Source organism: Mustela lutreola, chromosome 1 (genome assembly GCF_030435805.1).
Source record: "Mustela lutreola isolate mMusLut2 chromosome 1, mMusLut2.pri, whole genome shotgun sequence".
Lineage (NCBI taxonomy): Eukaryota > Metazoa > Chordata > Mammalia > Carnivora > Mustelidae > Mustela > Mustela lutreola.
This window is the reverse complement of record NC_081290.1, coordinates 88,038,440-88,057,832: the sequence shown is the minus strand read 5'-3', so window position 1 is coordinate 88,057,832 and position 19,393 is coordinate 88,038,440. Positions and strand designations below refer to the sequence as shown.

Genomic DNA, 19,393 nt, shown 5'->3' with positions numbered 1-19,393 from the left:
TCGATTATGCATGCAAACAATGTTTCTTAAATATATCCATTTTTGTAACCTAATCCAAATACATCCAATATGATTTTGATTTCATAGGAAAAGTATTGGTCACTAACCCAAACTAAAAGTATTTCCGGTGTAATTCCCCTTAGACCAATGTTTCTCAACTTTTTAAAAAAAATATTTATTGCCTTTCTTCTTGGAACATTCACAGATATTCTCTCCTAGTTGCCTGCATGAAATTTTAATACCAAAGATATATGATATGTATGTTTACATAATGTATATAGGTATGCTATACACATTAAAAGTAAGATGTTTTGCCTCTGTTGGCAGCATGCTTTATCCAAATCCCCCCAAATGTTTATGCCATTCTAATGCCACTCAGCCTAAGGGGAAAAGTGACAGATTGTTAACTGGAAAGGAGAGAAACAAATGACCATTTAAATACATTGATAGGAACCCTCCTAGTGCTGTAGATGGGATGCGTTTAAGTGAGGAGTCCCAAGGTTTACCCTGCCTTTCCTTCACATTAAATATTCCTCTGCCAACATGATGTGACTTTTATGGCCTGGCAAATAAGAAAAATCACAGGAAGAAATGAGAACACCCTTTCCCTTCAGAAAACCAAGCAAATGTTCTAATTTCTTATCCCTCAGAAAGAAGACATATGCTCATTCTAGGTCTAAGAAAGCAATGAAACCGACTAATGAAAACACAGAAAAGGTTGTGGCAAATCAACAGACAAACTAATCCCTCCTATTATTTCAAAATCAAGTGACTTCTGGGTGGCTCAGTTTGTTAAGTGTTTGCCTTTGGCTCAGGTCATGATCCCAGGGTCCTGGGATCGAGCCCCATTTTGGGCTCTCTGCTCAGCAGGGAGCCTGCTTCCTCCTCTCTCTCCCTTTCTCCCTGCCTGCCTCTCTGCCTACTTGTGATCTCTTTCTGTCAAATAAATAAATAAAATCTTTTTAAAAAGTTTTAGTTTTAACAAGTAATAAGAAAGTATTCAAATTATAACCAGTATATGTAAATATGGGACATTTGGTACTGTGGTACTACAAATAGAATTTACTGATTTTCACATTTCTTCATGCTTTGAGGGATAAGTAAATTTGAAGAATGCATATTGGTTTTACTATGATTATAGAAGGTGTTTCGAGGATCAATTGGATCTCATATAACTAGTTATTTAATCTTCATTAAGTTGTAAAATGCTACTTGATGTGTCTGTTAATCATGGGTCCTAAGAATACTGACTGTATTATAAAGGATCATTCAACATGTTTTCGCAAACTTAAAATAGAAAGACAGGTTTTAGTTTTTTCCCATGTAGGAGAGAGTGGAACATTTTAAAATTGAGAAACTTAAAAAGAATTCCAAGATAAAAGAAAGCGAGACTTGAAATTTCTAAGTAGTTCTGGGTCTTTTAGTCACAGTCCCCAAGTCATTTCTCATAAGGTGCTTTTATCTTTGGTAAATATGCCCCTGCTTACATAAGAAAAAATATTATTTAAGGTATTTAGGAGTGCAAGGGTTTAATTTAGAAAATTGATAACAATTATCAAATAACATTTAGTACAGAGTCTGCCCAAATTAACAGTATCATGTGCTGTCATCACTGAGGTGTGAGGCGAGTCCCTCAGAGTAACTTAACTTCCCTAAGCCACAGTACTCTCTTCTGTAAAGTATTATAATAAAATATCTCTCGGAAAGTATGTTATATGGATTAAATGAGATAACATGTTACAGCAGTTTAGGAGTCTCCCTTTGCTTTGCAAGTATGAAGAATCATTGCCAATATTATTGTCGTTGTGAGCTCAAGTATCAGGAAAAACACAGAATCTCTTGTTCAAGCTCTGGGTCTACTTGTATGTTATCACTTGTACTTTTTAAATATGGGTAGTCTCGGGATTTTCTCTGACTGTACAGAAATGTCCATTGATTGTATTGTGATTGTACTCTGTTGACATTTCCTATTTACTTGTCTGTATCCACTAGTAAACTATAAGTTACTAGACAGGCGCTTTAACCAGCTAAGCCACGGCGCCGGCAAACTATAAGTTAAAAAGGCAGCTTCTCTATCTCATTCATTTGTCGCTCTACACCAACTCTAGCATATGAGTTAGCACCCAGTATGTGCTCAATAATGTGTTGAAGGGATACAAGAATAGGGGAAGATTATACTTTTATTTCCTTAGGTAGAATGTTTTTCCCATGTGGTTTTAAAACCTGCCTCAATTGTGACCTGAGACCGCCATGACTCATTTGGCCTCCAAATCAAAAACACCAGGAGTACTAATTACTGTAAAAGGCAATGTCTTCAGAAAGAAAAGTTGTCTACCTACAGTAACTAAACAGAAACCACCTACCATCAAATTTTATGTTGGTTCATGAACCACCAAAGAGCAGGAATTTTCCATTCCCATCTAAGAAGACTGCTATTTAACAAATTGTCTAAATCACTTTAGAAGGTGTTATGACTGGAATAAAGAAAGTGATCTACCATATAATCATTAAAGCTTTCTTGGGCCTACAGTATGGACTACAACGTGCTAGGCACCCTGTAGCTTATAAGAGAAATGAAAGACTCCAGTCTCTGCCCTCAAAGAACTTGCTACCAGGCCAAGGAGATAAGTCCATACTAGAGAAGAGAGGACTGATTCAATAGGGTCTCAAGGGACAGTGGGCATATGAATTATTGACCCTTGGCCAGTTCTGGGAGGACTTGCTCCTGGAGGGAAAACAATTAACTCTGTGTTGATTTTTTTTTAAAACTTTAATCTTAGAATTAAGAATTATTTATTTATTTTATTTTGTGAATGGGCCATAAAAATGTCAAGGTGGCTTCAGAAGAAAGAGCATACTAAATTTTTATATTTCACTCTGTACAGATTTTTCCATCTTCTGCATAGTACTATAATTAAGAAAATCCTTTGACCCAGGGTCCTTCCTAATCCTCTTTGGGTATACTAGTTCATGAACACAAATTCTGACTTCAGGAAACCAATGAAAGACTTAATTCTGGGGCACCTGGGTGGCTTAGTCGATTAAGCCTCTGTCTTCAGCTCAGGTCATGACCCCAGGGTCCTGGGATCAAGCCTCGAATCAGGGAGCCTTCTTCTCCCTCTTCCTCTGCCACTCTCCCTGCTTGTCCTCTCTTTAGGTCTCAAATAAATAAATAGATAAATAAATAAATAAATAAATAAACTTTTTAATTAAAAAAAAAAAAGACAATTCTGGCAGAACTTGAGGTGGAGGAAAAGGAAAACTGGGTACTCTCATGCTCTGCAGTCCTTTGTTTCTCTATGGTGTTATTTCTGTTCCATCTGAGGACAGGGTAAGACAAGTGGGAACAACAGAGGGCAGTGTGGCCAGGCTAAAACAGGCTGGCTAGGTAAGAGGGACTAAGAGCTACTGAGTGGGGATTCTACTTAAAGGTTAAAAGCCTGAAACATGATAGATTCTTGGAACAGTGTGATAGTGATGGGGACAACATGGATAGGTAGAGACAGAGTGACAAGTGGTTCAAAATCAAGGCTAGGTTAAAAACAAGGTATTGCCAGTAATCTGCGCTACAGCAATTAGATTGGAGCTAGACTTAAGCATTTTCCTCGAGCTGGTCACCTTTTCATAAAGGAAATGTTTAGGTGAAGCAATGACCAGGGGCTTCATGCATGGCCTGTCCTGTCCTGGCCAAGGTGTAAAGGGAGCCAGCCATCCTGGGATTTGCATTGCCTCTGTATCAGTTAGGACTGCTTTCTTCCTCGTGTGTCACTTCATGGTTATAATGTGGACACTGGAGTTAAGGACATCACATCCTTATTCATTCAAGACACAAAGAGGAAGAGGTTAGTGTCAACAGATTTTCTCTAATGTTTTTCTTGCCAGAATGCTATCACTTGGTAATGTCTGGGGTTTCTAGCAAAGAAGGCAGAAAATAAACTGTTAACTTTTTCATCCTCTCAAATAAATAGAGTCAGTGGAGATCTGGATTTGGGTGTGGAGAAATCAACATTAACTGTCATTCACAGGTTCCAAAATAATCCTTCCTTGTTTCCTTGTTTCCTTCCTACTCTGTCCCTCATTACAAGGTTTTTTTTTTTAAAAAGAAGAGAATGCTCAAGGATGTTTCTAGTGGAAATAGTTAACAAATTCATTTAAGTTCTCAGCTGGCATTCACCCAATCTGCTCAGATACCCAGGAAACCTGTTTCTTTTGTTTGATCACCTTTCATTCTTGTAGATGTTTATCTTGTCCCATTTCTGATTCCAGCTGCAGCCATGGTGGACACTTCTATGTATGCCACTAAAAATCATCCACCTCAGACACCCACCATAACCTCTCCATTTTCCTGCCCCAGGGTTTTCATCAAATTCAAAAGAATTCATTAGCCCATATATGTGAGTAGCCCAGAAATGCAAGAAAGCTTATTTTCTTGGAGATAGCCCTTCTCCAGGGGCAGACAGGAGTCAGTAGACAATGCCCCAATCTACTGCACTTGAACAGTCTTGAGGAGCATTCTATATGCTTCTTTGAAGGTCCCAGCTAGTTGAACATGGTAGAAACCACTCCAGCAAATCCCTCTTACCTGTTTGATTTCTCTATCTACCTAACACTCCTTTCTCCAGCACTCCTGCTTCTTGGGATCACCACATGGAGATGTAAGGAGCCCTGCATCTACATCCTTGTCACAGGCTCTGCTTCGGCAGGGGGACCCAAACTAAATCTCCTCATTGGAACTGTGTGATAATAATTTTTACCTTTTGGCATTTCCACAGTATCCTTCTTTTTATATAGTACATTTTGAGGGGAAGCTAGGCTTGTCTCTACAGAAACTAAAAATCTAGATATGTGAACAATAATTCATTATACAAATGTAGTCATGTCATATGTCTTGGGAGAAACAAACATATCAGAGAGTATTCTTCTCTCAGAATTGCTTATTGGACCAAGGTATTGACTGATTATTATAAATGTGTATGTGTCTAGGAGAATCAGCAACAAAACCAAAGCATTTACAAAGTAGTCACTGTGCCAAGTATCTGGTCCAATGATATGAGCTGAAGATCCACAATCAGATGTGATTGCTGCTCTCAAATCACTCATGGAGTGGAGGTAGGGTGTGGGGTGGTCAGGTAAACAATGATCCATGTAGTATGTGTAATAAGGATCCACAGATCTTGGTGACTGATGAAATGGGGAATGGGAACAAAAAAGACATAGGGATCTTGGATCCCTATTCAAAGCTTTCCAGCCTGGGTGACTGGGTGGGTGGCACAAAATTAACCAAGATAGAAAATTCAAGGGCAATAACAGATTTAAAGAGAAAGATGACATGTTGAACTTCAAATATCTGTAAATTATTCAGGAGAAGATATCTAGTAGAAGGAACTATAGGTCCAGAGATAAGAAAGAAATCTAGATTGGACTGTAGATTTGGAAATCATTGATGCATAAAGTTAATGTTATGGAAATAAATTAGATCAGCAGGAAAAGAAAAGGGAGAAAAGCAAGTGGAAAATTAATCGCAGGAAACTGCAGGACTAATAAAAGGGTTAAGAAATAGGAACTAGCAATAAAACTGAAAAGGGTTGACTAGAGTAGGAGAAGAATCAGATGGGAGTGTTTCTCAATTCTTGAAAGCCAAGGGAGAAGTGCAATTTATTGTGCCTGATACTATGCTACAGAGAGATTAAGCAGGATGGATAAAGTCAAGGGCCTTCAGCATCAGTGACCTTGGATATCAATGGAGTGGACAAAGGACATCTGGTATGTTATTTTACTCACCGCAGCCTGTATCTCCTTAGTAGCCATAAAAGAAAGGCATTAACATTACCATCTAGAGCCTCTACTTATAATCCCAGCTTCTTCTGACAACCAGAAGCAGATTTCTTCACTTTCATTTTTCCCCTCTCCTTCTCCTTCCCAAACATACTGAGATTTATCTTCTTCCTATGTGAAGGATAGTTCTCTCCTCCCGCACATTTCTGTTTGCCATATAGAAGATGCTGCTGTTTCTTGGCTTTTTTGTACACCAAGTTGCGGTAAAAATAACTGTTATATGAACAGAAATTCTCTGAGCTGGTAGACAGCTTCTAATTTGTATTAATGAATTTAGCAAAAAAGACTCCTACTGCACCATCACTCCACCCAACAAAGCCATGTGGCATATGCCAGATCATTGGGCTAAAAACAATTTGACTAAGAAGAAAATTGGTAAAAACCCAGAACTGGTTGCAAAACTGTATTTCCAGTCATTTGTTTCACATCTTTTTAGGCACTGATGCTTATTTTATTTTGTAATAACAAATAGGCTAGTTTGTTATTGTTACAAACAGACTGTAATAATAAACAGACTGGTCCTGCACTTGGGGAGGTTTACTAATGCAGAAATTACAACAAAAACCTGATTTTTTTTTTCAAAGTGGTTATGGGAATCACCTAAAAACAGAAGTAAATCATGATGTGAAACATGAAATGAGTTACAGTAAGCTGCTTAACCCACAGGCCGTAGATGCTGAGAGGGTTTGGGAAACTGCTTTATGTGCTTTATGTGAGCTGGTTGGGTGAGTAGTGTATAGAAGCTGGCTTGGTGATTTGGTACGATGATTATATCCTTGGTTCTAGACATAATGAATCTGAGATAGGTCTGGTTAAAATCTAGCTAATCCAGAGAAATGTTTGGGTGGAAAAGTCAAAAAGGAATGCATAAATGGGAAAGGAAAAACTGAAGAGAAATAAAGCTGGAGATTTGAGAGGTTGGGCATGCAACTGTGGGATTGGGTAAGATTACCAATGCAGAATACAGAGGGAGGTAAAAGGTTTGATGAGACTGCTAGCTACCAACCCAGCATCCATTCCTCTATCTTCCTTAGTAAGAGAAGGCAAACTTTTAGCTGAGTACATCACCTCCTGAAATAAAAGACCGCATTTCTCAGTGTACCATAGAGCTGTTGGTCACATGACTAGTTCTGGCCAATCATTTTTTGTCATAGTGTTGCGTGGGACGTCAAGGACAGAGCAAGGCCTCTTTATCCAATCCTCCTTCCTGGTGCTTGGAATGCAAAGGTAATGGCTAATGCTAACAATCAGGTTGGTCATGAGGTGGCCTTGAGGAAATCACAACAGTAGAGACACATGAATTTCTGTTAACTTCCTAAAGCTGTTACATACCAGCTCTGGACATTCTATAACTAGATTTTCTCTTATTGGAGAAAACAAACCCTTGTGTGTATAAACCACTATAGTTGAGTCTTTGTTACTTTCAACTGAATGTAATTTAACTAATACAAATATGGGGTCAAAAAGGAAAGAAGCCAAAATTAGAAGAGTAAGAGGAGGATTAGGACAGGGTATATCATGGAACCAACGGGGAAGAAAGAGGAAGACGATCAACAGGATTAAATACTGAAGAAAACGATTATATTTCTTTGTAAGCTCATTAAACTCATAGTGAGGAAGGCAGATTTATTTATTAATGATAATGGAGTATGTACCATTTATTTAGTGTTGCAAAACACCTAGAGCTTACAATTTTCTATTTTTCTAAAAGACTTTATAATACATCTCTTAATTGTCTTTCACCTACTGCCAATCTGAGCCACAAAACTTTATAAATTGTATTTTGTGTTTAAGTGTAACAATGATGACTACATTATAGAATGGAAAGCAGCAAAGATGTGGCAAAAAAAAATCTCTATGTGCAAAATGAAATTTAAAAGTCTCTAAAGAGGGGCGCCTGGGTGGCTCAGTGAGTTAAGCCTCTGCCTTCGGCTTAGGTCATGATCTCAGGGTCCTGGGATCAAGCCCCGCACCAGGCTCTCTGCTCAGTAGGGAGCCTGCTTCCTCCTCTCTCTCTGCCTGCCTCTCTGCCTACTTGTGATCTCTCTCTCTCTGTCAAATAAATAAAGTATTTAAAAAAAATAAAAGTCTCTAAAGAAATTAGTGTAGTGATTTCCAATGGGTTCTGAATTATACAATAGTAGTAGATTTTTGTTGTTGCTGTTTATTTAGTTCTCAGTGTCTTTATTCTGAGACAGGAAATTTATATCCATCTTAATGACAGTGTTCATCATTATTGATCCATGCTTATTTCTCTCAAAATATAAATGTTGCTGTGTATATGTTTATATTTATAAAACTATCATCACAGATTTATTCAGCAGGCATAACAGCATTATTCTTCTCCCATCACTGCCCCCGAATACTGTATCAACTCTCCATCTCCAAAGTCTGAATAATATATGAGGCAGATTCTAATTTTTTTCAGTCATTTTGGGATAGTAGAACAATTCCTATTTTCCACTAATAAGGACAGCTTAGTCTAACATCAAAATTTAAATCTTTCATCCAATTAAACCTCCTCCTACCTACCAGCTTGGAATTGACTCATGGTTTTAAACCAACCACGGGGAAGAAGGGAATGAGATATTCTTCTCTTTCTCTGTCCTTTCTCTCCTCTTGCAAACACACATTTTTGCTACACTTGGCTCCTTCAGGCCAGGGAGAGAAGAGGGCCAAGAAGTAAAGCATAATGCTTTAACTAGTTGACTATATTGTCTCACACAGGGATTCAAATACTGACCATTTCGTGGCACACATTAGTGAATTCCTCAGAGAACTCCACTTGCCCTGGTTCTTGACTTAGGTGATTTCCTCTCCCTATGACCTGTTGTGATATCTCATCAGCTTCTATCCCTGGTGGTGACCACATGTGACCTTGTTCTGCCATGATTCCCTCACTCCAGTGGACAGACTTTTGGGTTGGAGCCCTTTAGAAATGGCTCTTAATGTGACCATTCCACCACCTATTCACCCGAAACTGGCCTGGCGAACATTTGGCATCTTTGCTCTGCCCAGTCCTACTGCTGCTTTCTCCTCTTGTCCTACCTACCCTCTTCGGCTACTCTTTTTTCTTATTCACATGTGCCCCTAAGCTCCTGGGAGCACACCTGAGTTTGATCCCAAAGCTCATCCACCTGGGCACTCTGGTGTTAACAGCACATGGCAAGTGCTAAACCAAGAGATGTGGGGTCAGAGAACCTGTTCTATTCTGGCAGGTAACACTTGCCTCTAAAAAACTTCTTTTGAGGCCTCCCAAATGCACTTAGGGAACATGTAGCTCATATCTTTCCTCACACGGAGAATAGGGGAAATACCTTCTCTACTACGAACTCTGCAAAGAATTCTCTTCCTGGGGAATTCTTAGTTTACTTTTATACAGTGTGTTGGGGGTGTTGGGGGTAAAGGTCACTGAACTAGGTTGGATATTTCTCAGCAAGTCATGCTGGGATTTATCTAGTGACTATTGAATGTAGCTTTGTATTTTAGCTGAAATTTCAAGGTAAGGGGAAATGTTCTATTCCAAAGCCTGCTACACTTGTGTTTGAGGGTGTGCAGTAATTTTTATGGTACGCATAAAATGAGGATGTTGAATTAGTTCATTTTCTAAAGGCTCCTCTGTCAGTAAAATATACTGGGATTTATCTGCATTCCTTTATTTGAGAGTCTAGCTTTTTGAGAAAATAAAAAGTCAGGAAGTAACCCCCTAAGGCCTCAGAACAAGTAAAAGTAATATTTAATAACACACACACCGCATGAGTACTTTATTTAGTAGATTTCCTTGGGTCTCTCCTCAATGCCCAATTATTCTGACTCTTTCATATACTTTAGCTCAGATTAAGTCATTGAATACTACAAAATTACTGTTCTTTTGTTGCAAACAACTTAAAAGTGCTTATTAATTAGCATGTTGTTCATTACAACTAAAAATATAACTCAAATAGACTTTAAAAATTAAAAAAAAAGTACTGTACATGAAAGTGACATGTCTACAGGCTTCAGACAAAGTGTGACCCAGGTTCTCACCAAGGACCTAGTTTCTTTTCTTTTTTCCTGCATGGTTTTGGCTTTATCTTAAATCTGACTTTCCTTACAGTTGTAAGGAATTGTCAGAAGCACCTGACAGTTAAATATCTCTTTTATGTCCACTGGCCATCTTTTTTGCTAAGTCCTAAGAATAAGAAAGGAAACTTTTTTCTCAAAACCTCCTAGAAAATTCTTTTAAACTGAATTAGAACAAATGAGGTCATGTGCTCACTTCTGCATCAATAACTCTATACAGGAGAATGGGGTGCTCTGATGGGCTTCAGTCTGGGCCCACTCTGAAGCCAAGGATTAGGATTGGTTCTAATTAAAACATATAATTGGAAATTAGGGGGCATCTGGGTGGTCATTAAGAATCTGCCTTCAGCTCAGGTCATGATCCCAGTATCCTGGGATCAAGCCCTGCATCAGGTTCCCTGCTCCGTGGGAAGCTTGCTGCTCCCTCTCCCATTCCTCATGCTTGTGTCCCCTGTTTCACTGTCTCTCTCTCTCTCTCAGTCTCTCTCTGTCAAATAAATAAATAAATAATCTTAAAGAACATATAACTAGAAATTAGGGGAGTTGTTAGGGAGGAAGAAATAAAGAATAGATGATGAGAAGCATCAACAGATGTCCACTATACCAACTTAGGAGGGGAAAGCAGAGATTATTATCAAAATTTGGTAATGTCTTATAGAACCTAAGGACAGGAATGTTCTGGACCTCAAGAAGGAATGGAATTGGTAACGAGAAGTTCTTTGTGAATCCTTGCACACTTTTTCACTGCCTCTTATTTCTTAAGCATCTACTTTACATAGGGTTTAGGGTACAGGCCATATAATGGCTTCTCATCACTCTCAAGTATATGTATTACAGTCACAGACTCACAGAGAATTTAACACTCACTCTGGTTCCAGACTCCACATTCCCTGGGAGGGACCATTGATCAGCCTAGTCAGGTGGTCTGTCCATGCAATCAGCTGTTTCCACGCACTAGGTTATTATAAGCAAACTTTGCTTCTTCTAGGATCCTGTTCCTTTGTATTGGGAAGAAGTTGAGGTGACCACAGGGAGTTAGGCACTCTTCACACGATGTGTCTACCACAGGTAGTAAATGCTCAAAACAGGCACATCACTGCAACCTGTCAGCAACAAGAGAACGAAAAAGAATTTACAAATCAGACACAGGAGTTTAAGAGTATGGATATGCACCAAGTCAGTTCTACATGACCCAATAGTCTATATTCATGATAATTCTGGGTCATTTAATGTGACACTGGGTTCACTCTTCTGGTTAAATTGAAATTTTACCCTTGTGGAATAATGTGTGGCCATTGTTATCTAGTTAGTATAACCTACAGCTTCCCTATTCCGTCTTTGTGGTTTCCTTAACCTCTATACATGGGTGAGATTAATTGTTAAGATTCCCTTCATTGTATGTATCTGCAGTTATTTCTGATAACAATTCTGAACCACCACAGTTGTTTCTGACGTGAGTTCTTTCAACAGACATTTCCCTCTCACTAAACAGAAATGCTTGATGATGATTTTCCTCTCACTAAACTGTATGCTTGCCTTCTTCCATAATGTGTGCAATTTTTTTTACATAGTATTTACTGAAGTGATGAAGATCGGTGTTATTTATTTTAGTTTCCAGAGGAGAACTTGTCATCAAACTGTTTACAGATATCATTATTCCCAAGTTTTGGTCACAAAACTGAATATATATACTGAATGGTTTCTCTATGCTGAAGTCTGGTTCACTTGAGAAGTAATGCCATGTCTGTTCTGAAAGACCCTCAAGCACATAGAACTGGAATAAAATAAGAGAGACTTATTACCAGAGAAGCTAAAATAAATTGTACTCATCTATCAGTGTAGCAGGAATGCTGAGAAGTTAGATCCAGGACCACCTCCCTGAGCCTCTGTCTTGTCTTTCCTTAAATTGGTCTAGATTTATATTCCCTTCTGGAGACAGGGCAGCATCATGGTTAGAAATGCAAACTCTGGAGTCAGAAAGGGTGGTAGCATTAAGAACATGGGCTGGATTAGAATCCAGTGTCTTTCACAGGGAAACTCAAGGAAAATTACTTACCTTTCCTCACTCATTCTTTCCTTTATATAAGAGTTTTAATGTTAGTAAAAATAGTACCTACCTCATAGGGCACCTGTATAAATGCAGTGCCCATATTGAGTGCACTCCCCCCATAACCTCCTTTTGTATTCTTTCCTAAACTGTTTTCTTTTTCTTGTCTTTTAGGGAAAGAAAACCGTTTCATTGTTGAATAAACATTAAAACTGAAAGATTTAATCTGCTGAAAGATTTCAGAGACAGAAAGATCTCATCCCCAGTTACATACATATCTTTAAGATGAGCCATGACTAGTCCTCAAGTAAGACAGTTTGATAGTGCCATTTGCTACATGTAGTTTATCCTAACTTTACCTGGTAAGTAGAGTGATGCTCTGTGCTAGCTAATTGACTTTATCTGAAGGAAAAAAAAAAACAACCAACTTCCCATTTTTACGGCAGGAGATGGTGCTGTATCTTGGAATAAGGCACCCATCTAAGCTATGCTCCTATCCTCCCATAGAACCTAGGTGACAGAGGTGCTTGTGTCCTTTGCTCTGCCCTTAATTACCCAGCAACTTGACCTTTTCAATATTTTTTTTCAGTAAGTTCAACTTTTTTTTGAAAAAATTGAGATACAATTGGCAAATAGCATTATAATTAAATTTAGATGTACAACATAATTCAGTATTTGTATGTATTGTGAAATAGTCACTGCAATAAGTCTAGTTCTTCCAGTCTCACTGAATCTTTATATACCAATGTAAGATATCTGAAAAATTTCACCATACTTGAATATCAACTCATTCTTATTTTCTTTTTCAAATATTTCTCAACACTTTTTTCTGGAACCATCTACCTTAGTGAAATCCTAAGTCTCTTCGTCAGTTCAGGTTTCTTTCTGAGGAGCAAAGGCCAAATTCCTTGGTACTGACTGGTGCTTTCTTCTGATCTGAAGAAGAACTGCTGGCCTATTTTTTAGCTCTGTTTTCTGGGAAATGCCTAGTAATCCTCTGGTCTTTAAGGGCTAAACAGTAACCACAGTTTGAATTAATGACTGCGCAGTGGCTATGTGTATCATAATACTTACCCTCCTTTGCCAGTACCTTTATTGATAGTAACAAACTCTTAAAAACAAAGCAAAGCAAATAGTATATGTACATTGTAATAGAAGATGCTTAGGGATAATGGAATAAAGCCCCTGCCCCTGAGGCAAGGGCTAGGAGTCACTTTGTTCCCTGTAGAAGCTGGAGCCTGTCAAAGCTGCCGTAGAGGGGTCTAACGAGAACCCCAACACACAGATCAAATTCCAAGGGTCTTTATTTATAACAAAGGGGGCACTTACTGAGCAGACTGGAAGTACTTCTTACCCACAGGACAATAGCTTCAAGTTCAGAGAACCCCTTACCTTGCAAAACTGACAACACTATCTGAAGGGGTTTAATTCTAAGAAATACTTCATTATTAAAACTTTGTGGCTTGTACCCAAAGAAAGCTGAAGTGGAATATAATGGCCTCTGGGTCTGTATTTTGATATATAAGTCATAGCACCAACTGTTGTTAAATGGCATCTTACAGTAAAGAGGACTTTGACAGAATCCAAGACAGTCCTATTTATTAAAACATTGATATGAATGTCGATTTACAAGTGGGAATATCACCTCAATTTAAGTGTAAAGTGGAAATGTAAAAAAAAAAAAAAATCATGGAGAAAGACAAATTTATGGAATAATTTTATCACTAATACTTCCTAGTCTAGAGCTGCAAACCCCTTGAGCCAGTTTCTGTAACTGCACTGCTCCCTGGTGGTAAGATGGTTTAGTACAGCGACAGAAAGAGGCCGGTTGGGAATGAAGGAAAACAGGTAAGACTGCAACAAGGCAAGGGACAACAGGTCAGATAAGAAATAAAATGGAAAAGTTTGCTGGAAGAGTAGTCAGAAGATCCCGCCAGTGAGAATGTTGGCGGTAGCCGTTGGGATCTTGTAGGAGCTGCTTTTGCTGCTCATCTGTTTTTGTCAGCTCTCTTGAATTCCTTCGATTTTGCTTGGTTTGTTTTGTTTCATTTTGCTTTGTTTTGAGGCCTTGTGAAGGGTCAGTGTTGTGAGAGTGAGTCACACTTCTCAGCCGCCACTATCCTTGTGCTCCCTATCATCCTGGAGAAGTGTGGCCTAGGAGTCTGGATGATACTAGTCCACACACGGACACTTGGCAGAGGAGATGGCAGAATAGCTCAGTGGCCCAGAAAAAATTCCTCTGGGGAGCAATTTACTCTTTTTACTTCCTTGGAGGCTGACAGCCAAATGAGGGCCTTGGTGCTTGTTTATAATTTATGCTTCTCTAATTTCCATGAGGTGAGGAGGCCTGTCATGAAGATCACAGTTAGAGAGATGCTTGGAAAATAAAAAGGAAAACTAACAATGCTGAGGAGTAAGCACAAAGTTCAGGGACAGAAGCACCAGGTGACTGTCACAACTGAGCATGGCATTTAGCTCTCAATTTCCTCCTAGCTAAGGAAAAATTGGAAATACAGGAAATAATAGAGTGTGCATTACACGAGAGGAGGAAATACAATGTCCTTCACATAGTTTCTGTGACTGGCTGGAGTTTTTAGCTAATGCTGTGGTGGGAATCATTTTACCATATGTATGAAATCAACATGCTGGACACCATAAAGTCACACAATGTTGTTTGAAAATTCTATCTCAATAAAACCGAGGCAAAGTTTTAAATGACTCAAGATAGTTCCTGACATTAGATTCCAAGAGGAATTTATCCTAGAAATTTTAGACTCATAAATAAACACTGAACTGTGAGGCATCCAAATGCATAGTCGATTCTCTTCCAGAAGGGCTTGCAGTTACTGGGTGTAGTTGAGTACTTGCAGTGATGAATACTTCCCATCTGTCAGTGTTTCCTAGCTTCTGGTGGGACCCCTAGTGGTCCATGGAGCTATTGCAAAGTGTCCACGAATCTAGCTTCTAAATGCATAATCTCAGGAGGGAAAATTAATGTTTTGTGCAAACGTACTAATATTTTTAAAAAACGTAAGGATGACTAGAACTAGCAAAATATAGATTTATGTAAAAGAACACTGAGTTCAAACTAGCATTTCCTCATTATATATTTTCTTAGTTAGATTCTACTAACAATACAATTGTTAAGATTTGATATTACAAGGGCGTCCTTTTGCTTGACAGAGTTGTGAACCATCACTGGTGCAGATGGTCTAGATGGTGTTACTGATCTGAGCAGAGAAGGCAGACTCTCTACCCCACCCCCAGCCCTTCCCTAGTCACTGCTCTCAACTGTTTTTCATGTTCTGAGATGAGCTCCAAGAAAGGCACCCATGTGTTCAGATGCTTGGGGCTTTGTTCAGTAATCAGCTTTGTGGTTTTAGGAGGCCCAAAAGAACTTCAGGGCTTTCCACTATGAACCCTTTGTTCAGGAAGCTCAAGAGACTTGTTGTGGTTTCAGAAATGACATGCTTGAAGTTCTGGAGTTGGCACAAACTACTGTTCCTGCTCAAACGGATGGTAGGAAGAAATGCAGCCATAGGGGCTGGTGGCCCAAAAACTGAAGCTGTGGTTATCTCCACAGACAACAGTACTTTAGCAAGCTTGCAATTGCTTCATACCCTTTCATGTGGGCAAAGAAAAAACTTTATCAGACAGAGAGTCTCTATTCTCTTGAAATGCTGGGCTGAGAGGAAAGGAAATTGGGCAGCAGATCGTGGCAGAATTTACAACAGGGAAAATCACGTCTCTGTTGAGTTCTTCCTTATCACAGGGACAACTCCACGCCCCTGGATGCGTCACCTACGCTTGAGTGCTGGCTGATGCTCAGACTGCAACATTAGGACCCCTGAGAGAAGAAGGCAGAGCTCTCTGAAGCAAACCTGAGGTCTTAAGCCACTGTGCTCTGGATTGCCTGTCTTGGCTTGGCTGTTTAAGGGCAGAGGCCAATGGCTGCAAGATTCCAAAGCTAAAATGGGCACTGCAAATCCTTGTGAGAGAAGCATTGTTACACAGAATTTCAGCTGTTGCCGTTAAGACAGTGCCATTAAATAAGCCATCCAGTCACCACCGAAGGACAAGTTGGCACATTTGTTAAGGAGACTACCAAGGTCACAGTTTGTATGTCTTTAGTTATAACTCTAAGGGCACATATTGAATCTAGCCAAAAATGTCTTTCCTACTATTTATCATAACCCCTCAGTTGTACCATTGGAAATTTATTTCTTCAAGTCAAGAGTCTTTCAGTCTCTCTTAGAATACAAACATTCTGAGGCACGTGGGTGCAGTCCATTGAGCAGCCGACTCTTGGTTTCTGCTCCGGTCCCGATACAGGGTCATGAGCTTGAGCCCCACATCAGGCTTGTGCTCCATGAAGTGTCTGCTTGAGTCTCTTGCCCTCTCCCTCTGCCTCTCCCTGCCTCTCTTGCTCTTTCTCTATCTCTAATAAACAAAATAAATCTTAAAAAAAAAATACAAACATTCTTGTGGGTATATCTGGTAGGAATAGGGGAAATGCCTGGTGTCTGAAGTTGGAGCAAAGTGCTGGGAACAGAATGATAAAAGAAAATGAAAAGGCCATACAGATTGTGCTTATAGCTTGGAAAGCCTAGAATAGTAACCTGTGGTCAGAAATAAGTGGCTAAACGCAAAAATCACAGCCGGGCAGAGTCTGACTAGCTCATGGCCCAAATTCTCAGCTCCCCCTCCTTTATTCCTGGGTCCTCCTCCCCTCTTGCTGACCTAACTTCAAACTGTAAACTCTTCTTTTACTCCCTTTGCTCCAGCAAAACTGTCATACGAAAGCACTGAGCCAAGGAAATACTCACTTGTATCTTGATTCTTTAGGTAAGGAATTCCACTTCTGTTTTCCCATATAAAAGAGAGCTAGTGCCATCATGGTTCTCTGATGCTAAAGTAACAAACAAACAAACAAAGAACATATCTTTCTTGCTTTTCTGAAATCTGGAAACATTTTAAAATGTATATATTTAATATGGGAGTGTTTCTTTATATATATATATATATATATATATATATATATATATATCCCAAAAAGCTGTTATTAAATACATGCTGTATCTTCTAATTAATGGTCCCATAGAACTAAAAAATATATAGTTTGTTTTTGTTTTGCTCTTTCTCACAAGTTAATGTAAGGAATAAATGTGATAATTCTTGTGAAAACTTGCCAGTATATCAAGGTAGACAATAGAATGCCATGAGATTTTTTTTCCTAGGGGGTCTTCTATCTCTTGAATAATGGTTCAAATGATTCCCAAGGACATCTTGTGCAACAGACACATGAGGCTCTCTTTCTTATAGGCACAATGTTATAAGATTGGGTTCTATTATTAGAAAATTCTTTAATATCAGAAAAATATCCTTATTTAAAAAAGAGAGAAAATACTAGTATATGTTCTTATAAACATTAAAAGTAAACATAATATAAATTACATATATTATGTATATTATATACATTAATTAATATATATTAAAAGGAATTATTAAAAGATGTTCCTTTAGGGATTTTTCTGCATGGTCTGGGTTGACCAAGACTTCTTTAAAATATGAATCCAATGAAATTTTGATAGGAAATGTCTTTCTATTTTCCTAAATATAGTTGAAATTATATTTAAAACATAGTTGGTCTTGATTACTCTAAGACTTGTTAAGGGATGATGATTGTTTTAAGGAAGATGGCTGTTGGGCTTCTGGCAGACCAAGATTTGGGTATAGACCAACCTTGTGGTACCTCCCAATGGTATCAGGTAAATGGCCCCTGCTCTTCTTCTTGGTCTATTCTTTAGAAAATTTTTATATAGGAGATATTCTCTCTTAAGTCTCAAACTTTAGGATATATAGTATTAGGGCTACTAGGGGTCTGATTGTGGACAGCATTTTCAGATTCCAAGAATTTGGTTTTCCCAAAGTTAGATGTAAATTCATGGCAATCAAGATTAAAATTTAGAACTGTGTCCTGTGGGGATGGATAACATATTTTTACAACCAAAAATGTGTTATTTGTTGAATAACTGCTCTGTGCTAAGTTCTATATTAGGCATGAGATATGCAAAGATGAATATGTATTGTTATAAACCGATAAAAAATATGATAAGTATATAAGCTAGAAATTCATAGAAGAAAATTACATATGGTCAATAAACATGTAAATGTGTGTGACTCACTAACAATTAAAAATATGTAAGAGTCTCGGTGGGGAGTCCTGTGCTTCCAGATGCAGGTGACCATGTGGCAGCCGCTGGCTTGAGCAACACTGTGAGAAACACTGTCAGATTCTTGGACAGCCCCACCTACCATTGCTGGACTACAGATGCTACTCCCAGTGGCAACTTTTGAAGATGTTTCTATTCCTGAGAAGCTCAGGAAGCAGTTTTGCGATCTTGGCACTTGGTGGTGGTTACCTCCACTGGGGCCATTTTGAAATGATGCACCTAACAATGAACACTATATGGACCCCATAAATATGTTTGCCATATGGAGAGCATCAGCCCCTTTTAAGCTCATCACCTGCAAGGGTATGAGACAGCACATGTGGGAAGGCAAAACTTCTTTTGGCAGCAATGTGATTCCTGTGAAGGTTGGCCATCTCATATGGAGATGGGAGGGCATTGTAAATTCAAAGAGGTACAGGTTTCCTTGATCAGGTTGCCCACAAATTGCCCTTCTCATTGAAGGCTGTGTGCACAAGACTCTCGGGAAGATGTGGAAAAATCAAGAGGTATGAGAACAGAATAAACCGAACCCCTGGATTTTTGAGCCTATAGCCACTGCCAAAGCTGGGGGTATGGAAAGTCCTAAGCCTGTATAATTTCACCCAGAAGGGGAGGTCCTGGGACAAATTCTATATGCCTAAATGTGTGTAGTGAGAATGTAAAAAATAAATGTACAAAGAACACCAAGAGGGAAAGAATCTACATTTTTATTCCCCTCAGCCTACCCTTAAAGTCTTTGGGTAGCTCAAATATCTAACCAAGGAGCAGCATATGAATAAATTATTTCTTAAAAATTATACAATTTCTGTTGATTTTTAAAATCTTTTTCAAATTTTAATTTAAATTCCAATTAGTTAATGTACAGTGTAATATTAGTTTCAGGTGTAGAATTTAGTGATTCATCACTTACATACAATTAGGTAATGCTCATCACAAGTGCCCTCCTTAATCCCTATCACCTATTTAACCCAACCCCTCACCCACCTCTCCTCCAGTAACCCTCAGTTTGTTCTCTGTAGTTAAGAGTCTGTTTTCTCATCTGTCTCTTTTTTTCCTCCCACTACATTTATCTGTTTTGTTTCTTAAATTCTACATATGAGTGAAATCATTTGATATTGTCTTTTTCTGACTGACTTATTTCACTTCACATAATACCCTGTAGCTACATGTCATTGCAGATGGCAAGATTTTGTTCTTTTTTATGGCTGAGTAATAT

The 19,393-nt window shown here is 38.7% G+C and overlaps 1 pseudogene; it reads left to right on the top strand.

Moving 5' to 3' along the window:
* The first annotated feature begins 10,950 nt into the window (after window positions 1-10,950).
* LOC131823277 (large ribosomal subunit protein uL16m-like) lies at window positions 10,951-18,828 on the top strand (annotated as a pseudogene).
* The last annotated feature ends 565 nt before the right edge of the window (window positions 18,829-19,393 follow it).